The sequence below is a fragment of the Schistocerca gregaria genome, chromosome 1 (assembly GCF_023897955.1).
Source record: "Schistocerca gregaria isolate iqSchGreg1 chromosome 1, iqSchGreg1.2, whole genome shotgun sequence".
Lineage (NCBI taxonomy): Eukaryota > Metazoa > Arthropoda > Insecta > Orthoptera > Acrididae > Schistocerca > Schistocerca gregaria.
This window is the reverse complement of record NC_064920.1, coordinates 32902774-32909116: the sequence shown is the minus strand read 5'-3', so window position 1 is coordinate 32909116 and position 6343 is coordinate 32902774.

Below are 6343 nucleotides of genomic sequence, written 5' to 3'. Positions count from 1 at the left end.
TCCAAGCGTAGAATGTTTCAGACATTACTCCCATGGAGGAAAGTGCGGATGGTGACTGTTGTATTCAATCCCGATGCAATTTCTGTGTTTCATCAACACTCTGATTTTCCACAGATTACAGAATACCACCAGATGTGCATCGGAAACTACTACTGGTCTTCCAGGGAACGATCAAAGCGTAGACTGCTTGAGACAAACCTCCCGTGGAGGAAAGTGCGCATGGAGATTGTTGTATTCAATCCCGTTGCAGTTTCAGTGTTTCTTCAGCACTCTGATAGTCCACTGATTACAGAATGCCACCAGATGTGCATCGGAAACTACTACTTGTCTTCCAGGGAACGATCAAAGCATAGACTCTTTGAGAATTACTCCCATTGAGGAAAGTGCGCATGGTGACTGTTGTATTCAATCCCGATGCAATTTCTGTGTTTCATCAACACTCTGATACTCCACAATACAGAATGCCTCCAGATGTGCATCGGAAACTACTAATGGTCTTCCAGGGAACGATCAAAGCGTAGACTGTTTGAGACATTACTCCCATGGAGGAAAGTGCGCATGGTGAATGTAGCATTCAATCCCGATGCAATTTCTGTGTTTCATCAACACTCTGATAGTCCACAGATTACAGAATGCCTCCCGATGTGCATCGGAAACAACTACTGGTCTTCCAGGGAACGCTCAAAGCGTAGACTGTTTGGGACATTACTCCCATGGTGGAAAGTGCGCATGGTGACTGTTGTCTTCAATCCCGATGCAATTTCTGTGTTTCATCAACACTCTGATAGTCCACAGATTACAGAATGCCTCCAGATGTTAATCGGAAGCTACTACTGGTCTTCCAGGGAACGATCAAAGCGTAGACTGTTTGAGACATTACTCCCATGGAGGAAAGTGCGCTTGATGACTGTTGTATTCAATCCCGATGCATTTTCTGTGTTTCATCAACACTCTGATAGTCCACAGATTACAGAATGTTTCAAGATGTGCATCGGAAACTACTACTGGTCTTCCAGCTAACGATCAAAGCGTAGACTGTTAGAGACATTACTCCCATATAGGAAAGTGCGCATGGTGACTGTAGTATTCAATCCAATTGCAATTTCTGTGTTTCATCAACACTCTGATAGTCCACAGATTACAGAATGCCTCAAGGTGTTCATCGGAAACTACTACTGGTCTTGCAGGTAACGATCAAAGCGTAGACTGTTTGAGACATACCTCCCATGGAGGAAAGTGCGCATGGTGATTGTTGTATTCAATCCCCGATGCAATTTCTGTGTTTCATCAACACTCTGATACACCACAGGTTACAGAATGCCACGAGATGTGCATCGGAAACTGCTACTGGTCTTCCTGGGAACGATCCAAGCGTAGACTGTTTCAGACATTACTCCCATGGAGGAAAGTGCGGATGGTGACTGTTGTATTCAATCCCGATGCAATTTCTGTGTTTCATCAACACTCTGATAGTCCACAGATTAGAGAATACCACCAGATGTGCATCGGAAACTACTACTGGTCTTCCAGGGAACGATCAAAGCGTAGACTGTTTGAGACATACCTCCCGTGGAGGAAAGTGCGCATGGTGATTGTTGTATTCAGTCCCAATGCAGATTCTGTGTTTCATCAACACTCTGATGGTCCACAGATTATAGAATGCCATCAGATGTGCATCGGAAACTACTACTGGTCTTCCAGGGAACGATCAAAGCGTAGACTGTTTGAGACATACCTCCCGTGTAAGAAAGTGCGCATGGTGATTGTTGTATTCAATCCCGATGCAATTTCTGTGTTTCATCAACACTCTGATAGTCCACAGATTACAGAATGCCACCAGATGTGCATCGGAAACTACTACTGGTCTTCCAGGGAACGATCAAATCGTAGACTGTTTCAGAATTACTCCCATGGAGGAAAGTGCGCATGGTGACTGTTGTACTGAATCCCGATGCAATTTCTGTGTTTCATCAAGACTCTGATAGTCCACTGATTACAGAATGCCTAACGATGTGTATCGGAAACAACTACTGGTCTTCCAGGGAACGATCAAAGGGTAGACTGTTTGGGACATTACTCCCATGGAGGAAAGTGCGGATGGTGACTGTTGTATTCAATCCCGATGCAATTTCTGTGTTTCATCAACACTCTAATAGTCCACAGATTAGAGAATACCACCAGATGTGCATCAGAAACTACTACTGGTCTTCCAGGGAACGATCAAGGCATAGACTGTTTGAGAGTTACTCCCATTTAGGAAAGTGTGCATGGTGAATGTAGTATTCAATCCCGATGCAATTTCTGTGTTTCATCAACACTCTGATAGTCCACAGATTAGAGAATGCCACCAGATGTGCATCGGAAACTACTACTGGTCATCCAGGGAACGATCAAAGCGTAGACTGTTTGAGACATACCTCCCGTGGAGGAAAGTGCGCATGGTGGTCGTTGTATTCAATCCCGATGCAGTTTCTGTGTTTCATCAACTCTCTGATAGTCCACAGATTACAGAATACCTCCCGATGTGCATCGGAAACAACTACTGGTCTTCCAGGAAACGATCAAAGCGTAGACTGTTTGGGACATTACTCCCATGGTGGAAAGTGCGCATGGTGACTGTTGTCTTCAATCCCGATGCAATTTCTGTGTTTCATCAACACTCTGATAGTCCACAGATTACAGAATGCCTCCAGATGTTAATCGGAAACTACTACTGGTCTTCCAGGGAACTATCAAAGCATAGACTCTTTGAGAATTACTCTCATTGAGGAAAGTGCGCATGGTAACTGTTGTATTCAATCCCGATGCAATATCTGTGTTTCATCAACACTCTGATACTCCACATTACAGAATGCCTCCAGATGTGCATCCGAAACTACTAATGGTCTTCCAGTGAACGATCAAAGCGTAGACTGTTTGAGACATTACTCCCATGGAGGAAAGTGCGCATGGTGAATGTAGTATTCAATCCCGATGCAATCTCTGTGTTTCATCAACACTCTGATAGTCCACAGATTACAGAATGCCTCCCGATGTGCATCGGAAACAACTACTGGTCTTCCAGGGAACGATCAAAGCGTGGACTGTTTGAGACATTACTCCCATGGAGGAAAGTGCGCATGGTGACTGTTGTATTCATTCCCGATGCATTTTCTGTGATTCATCAACACTCTGATAGTCCACAGATTACAGAATGTTTCAAGATGTGCATCGGAAACTACTACTGGTCTTCCAGCTAACGATCAAAGCGAAGACTGTTAGAGACATTACTCCCATATAGGAAAGTGCGCATGGTGACTGTAGTATTCAATCCAATTGCAATTTCTGTGTTTCATCTATACTCTGATAGTCCACAGATTACAGAATGCCTCCCGATGTGCATCGGAAACAACTACTGGTCTTCCAGGGAACGATCAAAGCGTAGACTGTTTGGGACATTACTCCCATGGTGGAAAGTGCGCATGGTGACTGTTGTCTTCAATCCCGATGCAATTTCTGTGTTTCATCAACACTCTGACAGTCCACAGATTACAGAATGCCTCCAGATGTTAATCGGAAGCTACTACTGGTCTTCCAGGGAACGATCAAAGCGTAGACTGTTTGAGACATTACTCCCATGGAGGAAAGTGCGCTTGGTGACTGTTGTATTCAATCCCGATGCATATTCTGTGTTTCATCAACACTCTGATAGTCGACAGATTACAGAATGTTTCAAGACGTTCATCGGAAACTACTACTGGTCTTCCAGCTAACGATCAACGCGTAGACTGTTAGAGACATTACTCCCATACAGGAAAGTGCGCATGGTGACTGTAGTATTCAATCCAATTGCAATTTCTGTGTTTCATCAACACTCTGATAGTCCACAGATTACAGAATGCCTCAAGGTGTTCATCGGAAACTACTACTGGTCTTGCAGGGAACGATCAAAGCGTAGACTGTTTGAGACATACCTCCCATGGAGGAAAGTGCGCATGGTGATTGTTGTATTCAATCCCCGATGCAATTTCTGTGTTTCATCAACACTCTGATACTCCACAGGTTACAGAATGCCACGAGATGTGCATCGGAAACTGCTACTGGTCTTCCTGGGAACGATCCAAGCGTAGACTGTTTCAGACATTACTCCCATGGAGGAAAGTGCGGTTGGTGTCTGTTGTATTCAATCCCGATGCAATTTCTGTGTTTCATCAACACTCTGATAGTCCACAGATTAGAGAATACCACCAGATGTGCATCGGAAACTACTACTGGTCTTCCAGGGAACGATCAAAGCGTAGACTGTTTGAGACATACCTCCCGTGGAGGAAAGTGCGCATGGTGATTGTTGTATTCAATCCCAATGCAGTTTCTGTGTTTCATCAACACTCTGATAGTCCACAGATTACAGAATGCCACCAGATGTGCATCGGAAACTACTACTGGTCTTCCAGGGAACGATCAAAGCGTAGACTGCTTGAGAAATACCTCCCGTGGAGGAAAGTGCGCATGGTGATTGTTGTATTCAATCCCGTTGCAGGTTCTGGGTTTCATCAGCACTCTGATAGTCCACAGATTACAGAATGCCACCAGATGTGCATCAGAAACTACTACTGGTCTTCCAGTTAACGATCAAAGCATAGACTGTTTGAGAATTACTCCTATTGAGGAAAGTGCGCATTGTGAATGTAGTATTCAACCCCGATGCATTTTCTGTGTTTCATCAACACTCTGATAGTCCACAGATTAGAGAATACCACCAGATGTGCATCGGAAACTACTACTGGTCTTCCAGGGAACGATCAAAGCGTAGACTGTTTGAGAAATACCTCCCGTGGAGGAAAGTGCGGATGGTGATTGTTGTATTCAATCCCGATGCAGTTTCTGTGTTTCATCAACACTCTGATAGTCCACAGATTACAGAATGCCTAAAGATGTTAATCGTAAGCAACTACTGGTCTTCCAGGGAACGATCAAAGCGTAGATTGTTTGAGACATTACTCCCATGGAGGAAAGTGCGCATGGTGACTGTTGTATTCAATCCCGATGCATTTTCTGTGTTTCATCAACACTCTGATAGTCTACAGATTACAGAATGCCACGAGATGTGCATCGGAAACTACTACTGGTCTTCCTGGGAGCGATCCAAGCGTAGACTGTTTCAGAATTACTCCCATGGAGGAAAGTGCGCATGGTGACTGTTGTATTCAATCCCGATGCAATTTCTGTGTTTCAACAACACTCTGATACTCCACAGATTACAGAATGCCACGAGATGTGCATCGGAAACTGCTACTGGTCTTCCTGGGAACGATCCAAGCGTAGAATATGTCAGACACTACTCCCATAAGGGAAAGTGCGGATGGTGACTGTTGTATTCAATCCCGATGCAATTTCTGTGTTTCATCAACACTCTAATTGTCCAAAGATTACAGAATACCACGAGATGTGCATCGGAAGCTACTACTGGTCTTCCAGGGAACGATCAAAGCGTAGACTGCTTGAGACAAACCTCCCGTGGAGGAAAGTGCGCATGGTGATTGTCGTATTCAATCCCGTTGCAGTTTCTGTGTTTCATCAGCACTCTGATAGTCCACTGATTACAGAATGCCACCAGACGTGCATCGGAAACTACTACTGGTCTTCCAGGGAACGATCAAAGTATATACTCTTTGAGAATTACTCCCATTGAGGAAAGTGCGCATGGTGACTGTTGTATTCAATCCCGATGCAATTTCTGTGTTTCATCAACACTCTGATACTCCACATTACAGAATGCCTCCAGATGTGCATCGGAAACTACTAATGGTCTTCCAGGGAACGATCAAAGATTAGACTGTTTGAGACATTACTCCCATGGAGTAAAGTGCGCATGGTGAATGTAGTATTCAATCCCGATGCAATTTCTGTGTTTCATCAACACTCTGATAGTCCACAGATTACAGAATGCCTCCCGAGGTGCATCGGAAACAACTACTGGTCTACCAGGGAACGATCAAAGCGTAGACTGTTTGGGACATTACTCCCATGGTGGAAAGTGCGCATGGTAACTGTTGTCTTCAATCCCGATGCAATTTCTGTGTTTCATCAACACTCTGATAGTCCACAGATTACAGAATGCCTCCAGATGTTAATCGTAGCTACTACTGGTCTTCCAGGGAACGATCAAAGCGTAGACTGTTTGAGACATTACTCCCATGGAGGAAAGTGCGCTTGGTGACTGTTGTATTCAATCTCGATGCATTTTCTGTGTTTCATCAACACTCTGATAGACCACAGATTACAGAATGTTTCAAGATGTGCATCGGAAACTACTACTGGTCTTCCAGCTAACGATTAAAGCGTAGACTGTTAGAGACATTAC